Source organism: Chrysemys picta, chromosome 1 (assembly GCF_011386835.1).
Source record: "Chrysemys picta bellii isolate R12L10 chromosome 1, ASM1138683v2, whole genome shotgun sequence".
In the NCBI taxonomy this organism is placed as follows: Eukaryota; Metazoa; Chordata; order Testudines; family Emydidae; genus Chrysemys; species Chrysemys picta.
In genome coordinates, this window is record NC_088791.1 from 138,841,990 (window position 1) to 138,858,008 (window position 16,019).

Here is a 16,019-nt window from a genome sequence, read left to right on the forward strand (position 1 = left end):
CAAAACCGGCCCCTGGACCGACCCTTGGGGCACTCCACTTGAAACCGGCTGCCAACTAGACATGGAGCCATTGATCACTACCCGTTGAGCCCGACGATCTAGCCAGCTTTCTATCCACCTTACAGTCCATTCATCCAGCCCATACTTCTTTAACTTGGCGGCAAGAATACTGTGGGAGACAGTATCAAAAGCTTTGCTAAAGTCAAGAAATAACACATCCACTGCTTTCCCCTCATCCACAGAGCCAGTTATCTCATCATAGAAGGCAATTAGGTTAGTCAGGCATGACTTCCCCTTCGTGAATCCATGCTGACTGTTCCTGATCACTTTCCTTTCCTCTAAATGTTTCATAATTGATTCCTTGAGGACCTGCTCCATAATTTTTCCAGGGACTGAGGTGAGGCTGACTGGCCTGTAGTTCCCCGGATCCTCCTTCTTCCCTTTTTTAAAGATGGGCACTACATTAGCCTTTTTCCAGTCATCTGGGACCTCCCCCGATCGCCATGAGTTTTCAAAAATAATGGCTAATGGCTCTGCAATCTCACCCGCCAACTCCTTTAGCACCCTCGGATGCAGCGCATCCGGCCCCATGGACTTGTGCACATCCAGTTTTTCTAAATAGTCCCGAACCACTTCTTTCTCCACAGAGGGCTGGTCACCTTCTCCCCATGCTGTACTGCCCAGTGCAGCAATCTGGGAGCTGACCTTGTGCGTGAAGACAGAGGCAAAAAAATCATTGAGTACATTAGCTTTTTCCACATCCTCGGTCACTAGGTTGCCTCCCTCATTCAGTAAGGGGCCCACACTTTCCTTGATTTTCTTCTTGTTGCTAACATACCTGAAGAAACCCTTCTTGTTACTCTTAACATCTCTTGCTCACTGCAACTCCAAGTGTGATTTGGCCTTCCTGATTTCACTCCTGCACGCCTGAGCAATATTTTTATACTCCTCCCTGGTCATTTGATTTCTTTTGGACCAATCCTCCAATTTTTCTACGTCACTCTGGACCCTATCCCTACCCTCCAGCATACCTACCTCTCCCCCCAGCTTAGTGTCATCCGCAAACTTGTTGAGGGCGCAATTCATCCCATCATCCAGATCATTAATAAAGATGTTGAATAAAACCGGCCCCAGGACCAACCCCTGGGGCACTCCACTTGATACCGGCTGCCAACTAGACATCAAGCCCATTGATCACTACTCATTGAGCCCGATGATCTAGCCAGCTTTCTATCCACCTTATAGTTCATTCATCCAATCCATAATTCTTTAACTTTCTGGCAAGAATACTGTGTTAAAGTAAAGGTATATCACATCCACCGCTTTCCCCATATCCACAGAGCCAGTTATCTCATCATAAAAGGCAATCAGTATGGTCAGGCATTACTTTCCCTTGATAAATCCATGTTGACTGTTCCTGATCACCTTCCTCTCTTCCACATACTTCAAAATGGATTCCTTGAGGACCTGCTCCAAGATTTTTCCAGGGACTGAGGTGAGGCTGACTGGTCTGTAGTTCCCCGGATTCTATTTCTTCCCTTTTTTAAAGATGGGCACTGTCCCAATCACCACAAGTTTTCAAAGATAATGGCCAATGGCTTTGCAATCACATCAGCCAACTCCCTCAGCACCTTTAGATGCATTGCATCCAGCCCCATGGACTTGTATGTCCAGCTTTGCTAAATAGTTCTTAACTTCTTCTTTTACCACTGAGGTCTGCTCACCTCCTCCCCATTTTGCTTTGCCCAGTGCAGCAGTCTGGGAGCTGACCTTGTCTGGGAAGACCGAGGCAAAAAAAAAAAAAAAAAAGCATCGAGTGCTTCAGCTTTTTCCACATCATCTGTCACTAGGTTGCCTCCCCCATTCAGTAAGGGTCCCACATTTTCCCTGACCTTCTTCTTGTTGCTAACATACCTGTAGAAACCCTTCTTGTTACCCTTCACATCCCTTGCTAGCTGCAAATCCAGTTGTGCTTTGGCCTTCCTAATTACATCCCTGCATGCTCTAGCAATAATTGTATACTCCTCCCTAGTCATCTGTCCAAGTTTTCACTTATTGTAAGATTCCTTTTTGCGTTTAAGCTCACCAAAGATTTCTCTGTTAAGTCAAGCTGGTCACCTGCCATATTTGCTATTCTTTCTGCGCATCGGGATTGTATGTTCCTTTACCCTCAAAAAGGCTTCTTTAAAATACTGCCAGCTCTCCTGGACTCCTTTCCCCCTCATGTTATTCTCCCAGGGGATCCTGCCCATGAGTTCCCTGGGGGAGTCAAAGTCTGCTTTTCTGAAGTCCAGGGTCCATATTCTGCTGCTCTTCTTTCTTCCTTTTGTCAGTATCATGAACTCAATCATCTCATGATTATTGCTGGCCAAGTTGCCACCCACTTCTACTTCCCCTACCAATTCTTCCCTGTTTGTGAGCAGCAGGTCAAGAGCATGACCCCTGGTTGGTTCCTCCAGCACTTGCACCAGGAAGTTGTCCCTGGTGCAACACACTCCAAAATCTTCCTGAATTGTCTGTGCATTGCTGTACTGCTCTCCCAGCATATGTCAGGGTGATTGAAGTCCCCCATGAGAAGCAGGTCCTGTAATCTGGAAACTTCTGTTAGTTGTATGAAGAAAGCCTCATCTACCTCATCCTCCTGGTCTGGTGGTCTATAGCAGACGCCCACCACAACATCACCTTTGTTGCTCTCGCCTCTAAACTTAACCCAAAGACTCTCAACAGGCTTTTCTCCAGTTTCATACTGGAGCTCTGAGCAATCATACCGCTCTCTTACATACAGTGCAACTCCTCCACTTTTTCTCACTCACCTGTCCTTCCTGAACAGTTTATACCTATCCATGCCAGTGCTCCAGTCATGTGACTTACCCCATCAAGTCTCTGTTATTCCAATCACATCATAGTCTCTTGACTGTGCCAGGACTTCCAATTCTTCCTGCTTGTTTCCCAGGCTTCTTGCTTTTCTACAGACACCTAAGATAACTAACCAATTGCCCTACTTTCTCAGTATGAATCAGGAGGCCTCTCCTGTTGCACCTCCTCCTTGTGTTTCCGTCCGGTATCCCACTTCCCCACTTACCTAAGGGCTTAGGTCTCCATCCCCCCAGCGAACCTAGTTTAAAGCCCTCCTCACTAGGTTAGCAAGCCTGCCTGTGAAGATGCTCTTCCCTTTCTTCATTTGGTGGATCCCATCTCTTCCTAGAAATCCTTCTTCCTGCAACAACATCCCATGGTTGAAGAATCCAAAGATCTATCCAATACCACCTGCATAACCATGCATTTACCTCCTCAATTCAATGGTCCCTACCTGGGCCTTTTCATTCAACAGGGAGGATGGACAAAAACATGACTTGTGCCTCAAACTCCTTTATCTTTCTTCCCAGAGCCATGTAGTCTGCTGTGACCCACTCAAGGTCATTCTTGGCAGTATCATTGGTTCCCATGTGGAGAAGAAGGAATGGGTAGCAGTCCAAGGGCTTGATTGAGCTCAGCAGACACTCTGTCACATCCTGAATTCTATCTCCAGGCAAGCAGCACACTTCTTGAGTTTCCCAGTCTGGATGGCAGATGGATGGCTCCATCCCTCTTCGGAGGGAGTCCCCAACCACCACCACCCATCTCCTCCTCTTGGGAGTGGTGGTCATGGAACCCCCCATCCCTAGGACAATGCATCACATGCCTTTCAGTCGATGGGGTCTTCTTCTGATCCCTTCCTTCAGACTACTCTTCCAAACCATTCTCCGCCATAGTACCTGTGCAGAGAGCCTGAAAACAGTTTCTTATCTCTATCTGCATTGGGGGGAAAAGGGTTCTCCTCTTTCTTCTTCTGGAGGTCACATGCTGCCAATTTTCTTTCCCGTTCTGCACTGCCCTCTCTGATTCTTCAGCATGCTGTGCCTGCAGTACCAAACGCTGACTCCTATCCAGAGAGTCTTCATTTTCTCTGATGCAATATAGGGTTGATACTTGGGTCTCTAGTCCTTTAACCTTCTCTTCCAATATGGAGACCAGCTTGCACTTCATACGGACGAAGTCGCTTCTATCATCTGGGAGAAAGACAAACATGGAACATCCTGTGCAGGTCACAACAGCTGATTGGTCACTATCCATATTATCTTCCTTCTAAGAGCTTCTTCAGATGTTGTATTTACTGCTCTCAGAAGCCTGAAAGGCAAAAAACTCGGTGGGAACTCCCCTCAGGCGAGCTTCCAGGCAAACTCCCTCTGTTTGCCTCTCCTCTGTTCCAAACTGGCTGCTTTTTATAAGGTTGCTGGCTCGCAGCAGTTGCCCCAGCTCAAAGCCTTCCCTCCAATCAGCCACTCAAGGCCGACCTGGAACAAATTACTCTCAATTCACACTTTTCAAACAAATAACTACATGGTCAAACAGTCCCTGCAACTAGCACCAGTCAAAGAAATGGTCACAGCAGACAGAAACTCGGATAGGCACCCCAGCAGCTCACAACACAGCCCTCCTAATGCAGCACTCACTGTAGCTCCTCTCGGACGGTTCCCAGGCAAACTCCTTCTGTTTGCCTCTCCTCTGTTTGCTGTTTCTACTACACCAAGTAGAATTTCAAAACAGCATTTGGAGACTGTTACTGTTTTGGGGTGCTATCTATATAAGTGTGAGATTGTGTCACCTCTTACTGCGTAACTATTATGTGCCTTAAAAGCTTTGCTAGAGTAACTCCCTGCCTGGGACATTCACAGTCAGAAACAAGCATGCTCTGAGTGCCTTTGTATAACTGCAGTTCTGTTCCAGCAACTCTGACCCCAGCAGCATTTTCCACTGCAGCCCCCGCAGCTCTAGACTTCTCGCCATTGCTGCTGCCTCTGTTGGATCATCTGGGTAATCATCTGTTTGGGCTCCTGATACCCTGTGGGATAAAAAGGGACCCTCTCTGGCCTCTGGCCTCCTGCCTCATGGCATATGAGTGCAACATGGTCACTAGCTATAACTTCTTCTGAAGTGCTGCTGAGAGACTTCACTTTGCACACAGCTCTTCTAACTGTTTCTTGGGGAGTTCAGCATCTGCTTCATTGCTTCTTCGGCTGCTTACTCATCTTTACTCTTCCCTTTGTTCTATTTCTCTGGCCTGAAATAAACAAACAGAAAATACTAAAATTGTAACCTTTCTTTGACTGTTCCCAGCCTTTCCACTTGAGAACCACCTACAACTATTTTAGCAGTGCTTGGCCTCAGTTAAAATAGCAAGCTGTGTGTAATCGTGTATGAAGTTGGATATAATTGGAGGCCAGGTGCCTGATCAAGAAGGCAGAGATGCAGCAACAGAAGCTTGCTAACCAGTACAAACACAGGCAGCTTGAGCAGAAGAGGATCGGCAAGTCACTCCCATGGTACCAGGAGGAAGGACCTAATTATGTGCCTGATTGGGGGCTAGCAGACAACCACCAGCAGAAATGATGGATCCCATCATTCTTCCTGTAACCTGATGTATTATGGATACTAAAGGTTATTCTGGGACTCTGTGGGAATGTGGGAAGTGTTTGTTCTTGTTGTGTTACCTTCTGTAATGATGTAATAGGATTGAGCCTGAGGGCTCAGGTACGAGTCTGCCATAGACAGATTCAGTCAACCTTCACCAGGAAAATTAAGTGAGTGTTGAGTGTGACTCTGGCACATCTAGGAAAGCTATGGGCCATAACTTCACTGAAAGTAGGGAAACTGAGTCACAGATGAACGGTGCTGGGGCACAAAAACTGCTGAGACAGTGGCACAATTGAGAGTAGTTGTGAGCCAGAACTCTGCAGGAAGCAGAGCAGACTCAGATTGGTTAGAGGTCTGGTTTCATGTCTTAGGGGGTTACAACTCTTTCCTGTTCTAGTTGAGGGAAATTGAGGCTAGCTAGATGGCACTCTGACCCAGGATCTGCTAGGAGTAGTGGGACTCTGGAACAGCTAAGGAATAGTTCTGGGCCAGCAGTCCATTGAGAGCAGGACAGACTACTGGGAGTAGGGAGTCTCTGGTACAAATAGGAAAGTTGTGGGCCAGAACTCCCCTGAAAGCAGAGCAGACTCAGAGTGGTAAGTGAACTGAGTAAACTCCTTTAGGAGTGACAGAACTCTTTACTGGACTGGGTGATTGTGACCATCTCTACTCCAGTGTTCACTCCATTTACAGGAGTATGATAAATTCTGCACAAAGTATGCTTTGAAAACTCATAATTTCCTGATCATTATTGTCCCAGTAGAATACTTGTGACAACATTGTATATAAAGTTATAAAATTCTATCTAGGGTATTAATAAGACATGTCCTAAGTCTGGGGAGCAGTCGCAGACCAGTTCCCGAAAGGCAAAATGCAAGCTAATGCCTCATCCAGGTGTCAACAAAATCAAATGGACCATGACCTGGTTAAGTGGCCATTCTTTGGCAGGAAAGAGGGTGTGGGAAAAAATCTACTTATTGACAAAGAAACAGCTTTGGGTTCCTGTCCAACTGATTTTCTGTTTCATGGGCCTCAGCTGGAGATGCTTCTAGAAGAAGGGAAAAAATTATAAATTGGGAGAGCAGATGCCTTCAAATGATTCCTCCCTTTCTCTTTGCCCACTGCACCTACAACACCTGAAGAACAAATGAAGCGACACTAGACTGGGGAAAGGATCCCGACTGAAAGAAGTTCAGCCAGTAAGACTGCTGAAACGTGATGAGAGAGACTTTGCTTTGAATTCACTTACCTTGTTAAGTTAGGCATTAGATGTGTTTTACTTTTATTTTCTTGTAACCTATTCTGACTCATATCTCATTACTTAGATTCACTTAAAATCTCTCTCTTTATAGTTAATACATTTTCTTTATTATTTTATCTAATCTAGTATGTCTAGATTGAAGTGTTTGGGGAAATGCGATTTGAGGTAACAAAATCTGTATATATATATTATTTACACTGATGAAGTAACTGACCTATACAAATGTGTATTGTCCAGGAAAGGGCTAGGCAGTACAGGACATAGATTTCTGGGGTGAAATCTGGGACTGAGAGTGTGTTGGGATCACCCTGCAGTGTAATTCATGCTAGTGAGATCCAATGAAGCTGGCAGGCTGCAGCACACACATAGACATAGCTGGGAGTGACTTCCATGCAGAGGTGTCAGAACTTTCCCAAAAGTGTGGGGGGAGGGCAAGCCGGAAGCTGAGCGAGGCCATAAAGCCCGCCCCCCTTGCTTGGGGTGGGTTGGGGCGGAAAGCAGCCCCCAGCCCGTGTTCCGGCCCCCTGGGTTCCCAACCCAGGGCAGGTGGAGGGACCGAGGCTTCCCACTGCTGCCTGCATGGCTCTTACCATGGGGCCAGGCTGAGGCTTTGAGCCCACCCCACCAGCTGGAGCTGGCTTGGGGAAAATCACGCAGGCAGCTATGGGGAGCCAGTGCGGAATCATGGACCCTCCACCTCCACTTGCCCTGGACCAGTCAGGGAGCCTCAGGAGGTGGGGACACAGGCCAGAAGCTGCTTTCAGTCCTCTCCCCACCCCCCGGCCAGTGGTCAGGTGGAGGGTCTGCATGGCTCCCACAAATGCCCGAGCTCCCCGGGCAGGGTCCATGCTGGGCTGGCTGGGGGGTGGGGTCTTGGGGGGGGGGGAAAGAGGAGGGGAAGGGGGAGGGGTCCACCCCGGTGAAAAGTGGGAGGGCTATGGTTCCCCTGCCTGCCTCCATGCCCCCCCCCCCAGTCCCACACCACCGTTTTCATGCTGGAGGCTGCTTGTGAGCTGTTTGCACTGTAGGCTATAGCAGCAAATCAGTTTAAAAGGGCACCCAAGTAAGAGGGCTGGGGTGACACAGCTATTCATCAGTCTAAACCAGGTATGTCATGGGGAGTTGGTAAGCAGCTCTGCCCTAGACAAAGGAATGTGTTTGCTTCTCTGACCAGCCTGATCCTCAGGCAGAGACAATGAAGGTCTATTTACATATTAGGTAAACAAAGCTATCAAGCTAACAGATGAGGGAAGAATAAAAACTATATCTGAGCTATAAAGGCAGGCAGTCTGAAACTTAAGTGACAAGCAACTGACTCAACTGATCGATTGAGTGTTACTGTATTATAACGAGTGAGGTGTTTTATGAAAGCCTAATACGCACAGTACATATGAAATTATGGATACTCATTGATATTATGTTTTACAGCTCTTGCAAGTTTGGAAAGATGGGTCACTTAACCAAGGAGTTGAAATCCCTGGGAACTGAGGGTAGATGAGAAACCTACTTAGCCAAAGATCTTTCACCTAGGAAGAAAAGGGAAGTCAGCACCTTGTACTTCTGTGGAAGGTCCTAACTAAAGGAAAGTGAGCCATGGCTGGGAAGAAGGAAGATTGGTAAGGGAAAAATAACATCAGTACCTTGTTAGATTAAGTTTTAGAATTTTAGATGTGTGTTTTCACTTTTATTTGCCTATAACCATCTCTACTTTTATTTCTTTTACTTGGTATCATTAACTTATGTCTTATTATTTTTTTTTTAATTTTTACTATAAAGCAAGTCCATGCTGTGTTTGCAGGGAAGAGCATTGTGACGTTGCACCCCATAATGCTTTATAGGGGTGCAATGCTCCATGCCATAACTGGGATATGTTTTATGCTAGATATGCCATGTGACATATCTTTGCAAAGGTTATGATCTACTGAATATATTCATCCTATTTGTATGCATGTATCATTTTTATATCTGAAGTTATGCGCATTGGCTCTATGCTTGTATTTAAAGTGTTTGCTGTAGGAAGCACATAAGACAGATTTGATCAACATAGTGAAGGGGTTATTCCAGGAATTGGGAGTACTTAACTAACAATTGTCTTTGAGAGACCCAATCCACATCTGAGCTTTCCTGGGAACCTTCAACTAACATGTAAACAATGATGCTGGCCTGTAAAAAGCTGAATCATTCATAGACATGTGACTTGCCCAGGTGGCTAGAGACCCCATTGTGTGGCTGTGATGTTGCACAAGAGAGAGAATATAAGAAGCCCTGGAAACCCCTCCATTTTGTCTTTAGCTGGCTCAAAAGATATCCTCTCCACCCCAATAGGGTGACCAGACAGCAAATGTGAAAAATTGGGATGGGGTGGGGGGGGGGTAATAGGAACCTATATAAGAAAAAGACCCCAAAATCGGGACTGTCCCTATAAAATTGGGATATCTGGTCACCCTACACCCCAAAGAGATGGCTGAAAAAAACTGGAACAAAGGACAGTAATTATAGGGGTGTGAGTGATTGCTGTACACAAACTAGGAAGGAGCCTACTCTGTCAAAGAAGCTTATTGGAACATCTCTGAGGGTGAGATTTACCTACATTTAGTTTCTGATTGTATTAGGCTTAGACTTGCATGATTTATTTTATTTTGCTTGGTAACTTACTTCGTTCTGTCTGTATTACTTGGAACCACTTAAATCCTACTTTTCATATTTAATAAAATCACTTTTTACTTATTGATTAACCCAGAGCAAATAATTAATTCCTGGGGGAGAAAACAGCTGTGTATATCTCTCTATCAGTGTTATAGATGGCGAATAATTTATGAGTTTATTCTGTATAAGCTTTATACAGAGTAAAATGGATTTATTTGGGGTTTGGACCCCATTGGGAACTGGGTATCTGGGTGTTGGAGACAGGAGCACTTCTTAAGCTGTTTTCAGTTAAGCCTGCAGCTTTTGGGGGACATGGTTCAGACCTGGGTCTGTGTTTGCAGCAGGCTAGTGTATCTGGCTCAAGAAGACAGGGTACTGAAGTCCCAAGCTGCCAGGAAAAACGGCTCAGAGGTAGTCTCAGCACATCAGGTGGCAGTCCCAAGTGCATTTCTGTGATCCAACCTGTCACAAGCATATTTAGCCCAGTTAAGTTAATAAACTGTTGGGTTTTGTCTCTTTAAAGGAAAAAACAGATCTTATTATTCCTCTGAATGTTGCAGGAAAAGGCTCTACATTGCAGAGCACATGGGTTTGGAAAAGTTCAGTACTGGGAATGTGTTTGGATCACCTGCTAGCATTAACCAATCTGGTAAAGACAAGATTCTGTCTTTGATATCTGCTTGCAGGCTGTTGGATTCAAAGGGGTTGAATCAGAGCTGTACAGAATAGAAAACACAGTGTGCATGCTAGCTGCTAGGGCTGTGTTGGTGTCCCAGGCAGGGAGCACAAATGTAAGAAGCATTTTAGGGCACTCGGGGTTATCATACAAGCAGTGACATAAGCTCTCATTGATCTGAAATGCACCCCGAAATGTGACAGGGACATCCCTCCAGGCCAAACCTATAACTCTCTCATAGAATCATAGACTTTAAAGTCAGAAGGGACCATTATTGATCATCTAGTCTGACCCCCTGCACAACGCAGGCCACAGAATCACAGTACCATCCTGCCCTAGTCAAATCTGGCCAGTATATAGGTTTAACACGGGGTCCACCTCTCCCTCAATGTGAAGAGGACCATGCACACTTGTGGTAACCATGCTGAGATTTTCCCCAGATACCTTAGTCAAATGCACACTGGTTTGGATTAAAACATAAAATAAGTTTATTAACTACAAAAGGAATAGATTTTAAATTATTATAAGTGATAGCAAACAGATCAAAGCAGATTACCTAGTACATAAACAAAACTGCGAACTGAATTTTAACATATTAGATAGGTAGGATATGAATTAACAAATTCTCATCCTGAGTGATAAACAGGCTGGCAGATTCTTAAGGCACAAGCTGCCTGGGCTTTGCAGCTTTAGTTTCCCAGGTTTCATACATAGGCTAACAATCCCTTAACCTGGGACCATCACTTCCCCATGTTCAGCCTTTATTCCTCAGGTGTTTCCAGGTGTGTTGTTGTAGAGAGAGTGAAGTCCCATCATGATGTCATTTTCTCCCTTTTATATTTTTGTTGTGGTCAAAACACCCACGCAATGATTTTAGTTCAAAGACTCAAGCCTGAGGCCAGTTTATTGACATACATACCAGTGCACTGGGGTGCAGTCCGAAGACTGACACCCCGAGGACCGCTCGCAGGCGGGCTTTTATTTCGTCAAACTGCAAGCAAAGTACAAACAATACGTCATGAGTTAAAAAATTAGGGTTGGGGTTAGTCCCTCCCCCAAACTGCGAGTTAAGAAACAAGGGTTGGGGTCATCCCCACCCCACCCCCCTAGGTACCTTCCTCATTTTTCCGAGAATTGAATGTTTATTTGGGTAGAGGGGCGCTTGGTGGTTTTCCCCAGGGGTGTACTTGGCACCAGTTTGGGTACATTTCTCAAGACACATGTTATTTTCCGGGGTCTTTTGGTTAAAGATTGGGGGGGGGGGGTTTCCATGGGACGCCTAAAGAGGATCTATGATTGGCTATTTTTGCAGATAGCTGGAATCACGGAGTGGGTCACAGATCACCCAAAGGAGAAGCTGCATGAGTCAAGAAATTGCATTTAGCTAAAGTTACCTATTGCTTCACACAAGTGGTTATTATATTTCATTAGTCATGAACATATTTCATTAGTGCTGCTGCTGGGGCTTTTTTTTCTATTCTTTGCCTCCTTGTCCCCCCTTCCCCCCCCCCTCCTCTGGTCATGACCCTTGCCCGAGTTTGCAGGGAATTGTGCAGTCTAGTCTAGTTCAGGCCCTGGCCTGGGCCCTGGCCTGTATTGCTTTGTGTAAGGGTAGTTAGCATAACAGATCTCTGTTGGAGGGTTTATTTTGGGGCCTTTAGATTCACAGCTCTGGCTATTAAAAAGAAGGCCCCCCTGCTCTATTTCCCCACATCTTCTTCTCACTTGTGGAAAGCTCTTTTGCTGTGACCTGGGTCAAACAGTTCCCATTGTGTAGCACTAGCCATGAGAGATTTCTATTGTACACAGTTCCTGGGGTAATCCTTGTGCTTGTGTGCATTTCCTCAATAAGCCATCAGCATTGTTTGGCCCTTTTTTATTGTTGGACCTGAAAGGCTGCTTGTGGGTGTTTTCAACCTCACAACATGTTTCAGTAACACATACATAGCCAAACTTCATAACTTCGCATACAATGATAGCACATACAATCCAACGAGATATTAATGTCTAGCAGATCAAGACTTTTAGAATGATACCTCCCAAGGCATACTTTGTGCAAAACATATCCTAATTACATGACAGTAGCAAATATTGGGGTGCGAGGGTGTCACACCATATACACAGTTTGTCTCAGGGCCATCAATGACAATAAAAAAAAATTCATTGTACAGATGACTGGGGAAAATAATTCTTTAAATTATGCTTAATAAAGACAATTTGTAAATCTTATTGGATTTCAGAGACCATTCTTTGTGTGTGGGGTGTGGGTGGGTGGTGGTAATAACTCTTTTCTGTGTGCTGAGAATAGTTTAAAAATCTATTTGTGAAACATCTTACAGAGTACAAAATAACACCTTTGACATACCGAAGGCTAGGAGGTGGGGTGTGGAGGGGAAGAAGAGGATTTGCTATCTGGGAAAGAGGGTAGATAAAAAATACATTGAGGTAGGGGGCTGGTTATCAGTATTTGGGAGAGAGTGTGGAATATAATAAAGAAAATAGGAAATTTTAATTAATTATAGATGGGCCACATCCAAAATCTTGCACCTGAAAAACCTCCAGCTTCAGGGGTGGGCTCAGATCCAGATCATATCTTTGCAGCTGGTTTCTGTCTCTAACTAGAGCCACACTAGTGCTCTGGACTCAAACACATAGAATTTTGTGAAAACTGAGAATCAGAACTTTGTGCTTCATCCTAATCTCTGATAATAACATTAAATAATTTGCACTGGGACTGCTCCAAACTAAACCCGAGGCTGATCTGGAGCTCAGCCAGATCCTGCATTGGAGAGCTGCAAACATGTCCTCCCCATTCAGCTGTGTCCAGCAAATACAGGGGGAAGCTGAGGGCTGAGGACTGAGGCCTCGAACTTCATCACTTGTTCTTTCCTTTATAATTAACTCAGCTAGAACACTAGTATTTCAACTGTTATTGCTCAGTCACACAAACTGTTCCCATCCCTGGATATCAGTCTGAATATACAAAATGGCTTCTACCACTGCAGAAGGAAATGAATTCTCTCCATTTAAAGATGCAGTACAGAGAAAAACAGCCATAATAGATACAAACTACATACACTTCAATCACCTCCCAATAAATTTAGACATTACTGTGAATAACACACTATTGTACCAGAAGAAAGCATCTTAAAGGAAGTAAGAGTTTATTGAAAATTCATAGAATCATAGAAATGTAGGAATGGAAGGGACTTTGTCCAGCCTAAACCTCCCTTGCTTCAATTTAAGCCCATTGCTTCTCGTCCTATCCTCAGAAGTTAACTAGAACAATTTTTCACCCTCCTCCTTGTAACAACCTTTTATGTACTTGAAAACTGTTATGTCCCCTCTCAGTCTTCTCTTCTCCAGACTAAACAAATTTTTTTTTTTCAATCTATCCTCATAGGTCATGTCTTCTACACTTTTAATAATTTCTGTTTGTCTCCTCTGGACTTTTGTCCAATTTGTCCACATCTTTCCTGAAATGTGGCACCCAGAACTGGACACAATACTTCATTTGAGGACTTACCAGTGCACAGCTGATCAGAAGAATTACTTCTCATGTCTTGCTTACAACACTCCTGCTAATACATCTGTGTTATTATATGATTAAAATATGACTATGTATATCATTGTTGCTACCACTGTTATAGAAGTGCAACAAATCTTGTACAAATTATGTCATGTAAGGTGTGAATGGAAAAGTTATGATTTGCTGAATGTGATTATCCTATTTATATGCATTTATCATTTTTGTATCTGAAATTATGAATACTGACTGTATACCTGTATTTCAAGTGCTCCTGAGTAACACCCACAAGGTATTTACATCCAATCTAGCCAGCACATTGGGAAGGGAATATTTAAGTTGACAGACCATCAACAAACATAATATATCATGAATGAACCTTATCTACATCTCATGGACTTCCTTGAGGATGTTTCAGCTAGAATATGGATAATGGCCTCTGCTATGGCTCCTCAAAGCATGTAAGGGCATGTGACTAGATCATGTGGTACTGAACTCCATCTTGTGTGCCTGTATTTTGCCACTGACTGTGCTGAGGGCTTTGTTTGGAACAATGGGTTTCCCTTCACATGTTTTCCCTCCACATTTCCAAAAGCCCTGGAAACATCTCCATTTTGTCTTTTTCCTGCTCTAACCTCTGGACTATGGACTTATACAAATGGGAGCATTCTAAACAAGGGATTGAGGACCTTCCAATTATTTGGAAGCCACCAGAGACTTAACAAGACAACAGATTATTCCATCATTGCTTCAAGCCTGATCCAATAACTTTGCAATTACTGTATGTATTTGATCCCTTTAACCAATTTTAACTCTCACCTCTTTCTTTTCTCTTATAAATAAACCTTTAGATATTAGATACTAAAGGATTGAAAACAACATTTTATTGGGTAAGATCTGAGTAATATATTGACATGGGTATGTGGCTGGTCCTTTGGGACAAGAAGAACCCTTTGATTGATTAAATTGGTTTTAAATAACCACTCATCATTAAGTCTAGTGTCTGGGTGTTGAATCCAGGACTGGCATATCTACGGAGGCTGCATTTCTGAGTTCTTGTTAGCCAGTGTGGTGAGACAGAAGTTTGCCTTTGTGGCTGGTTTGGTATATCTTATAGAAGAATAGCCACCAGTTTTGGGATATATCTCCCCTATTTCTCAGCAGTTTGTCCTGAATTTGGTATTATCAGTTGTGACCCATTGAGGCTCGGTGACAACATCCCAGAATGATGTTCACTTTTTTTGCAACAGTATTACACTGTTCATTCATATTTAGCTTGTGATCCTCTATAATCCCCTGATCCTTTTCCATAGTACTTCTTCCTAAGCAGTCATCTTCCATTTTGGATGTGTGCAAGTGATTGTTCCTTCCTAAGTGAAGTACTTTGCATTTATCCACATTAAATTTTATCCTGTTTACTTCAGACCATTTCTTCAGTTTGTCCAGATCATTTTGAATTTTAATCCTACCATCCAAAGCACTTGCAACCTATCCCAGTTTGGTATTGTCTGCATACTTTATAAGTGTACTCTCTATGCCATTATCTAAATCATTGATGAAGCTATTGAACATAACCGGTCACAGGACTGATCCCTGTGGGATCCCACTCAATATGTCCTTCCAGCTTGACCATGAGCCACTGATAACTACTCTCTGGGCATGGCTTTCCAACCAGTTATGCACCCATCTTATACGTTGTATTTCCCTGGTTTATTTATGAGACAGTCATGTGAGACAGTATCAAAAGCCTAAAGTCAAGATATACCACATCTATTGCTTCCCCCCATCCACAATGCTTCTTACCTTGTCAAAGAAAGCTATTAGGTTGGTTTGAAATGATTTGTTCTTGACAAATCCATGCTGACTGTTACTTAACACCTTATTATCTTCTAGGTGTTTGCAAATTGATTGCTTGATTATTTACTTCATTATCTTTCCAGGTACTGAAGTTAGCTGACTGATCTGTAATTTCCTGGGTTGTCCTTATTCCCTTTTTTTTTTATAGATGGGCACTATATTTGCCATCTTCCAATCCTCTGGAATCTCTCCCATCTTCCTTGAGTGTTTGAAGATAATCACTAATAGCTCAAATATCTCCTCAGTCAGTTCCTTGAGTACTCTAGGATGTATTTCATCAGGCCCTGCTGACTTGAAGACATCTAACTTGTCTAAATAATTTTTTACTTGTTCTTTTCCTATTTTAGCCTCAGATCCTACCTCATTTTCACTGGCATTCACTATGCTAGATATCCAATTGCTACTAACCTTTTTGGTGAAAACTGAAACAAAAAAGTCATTCAGCACATCTGCCATTTCCACATTTTTTGTTATTGTCTTTCCCCCCTCATTGAGTAATGGACCTACCCTGTCCTTGGTCTTCCTCTTGCTTCTAATGTATTTGTAGAATGTTTTCTTATTACCTTTTATGACTCTAGCTAGTTTAATTTCACTTTGTG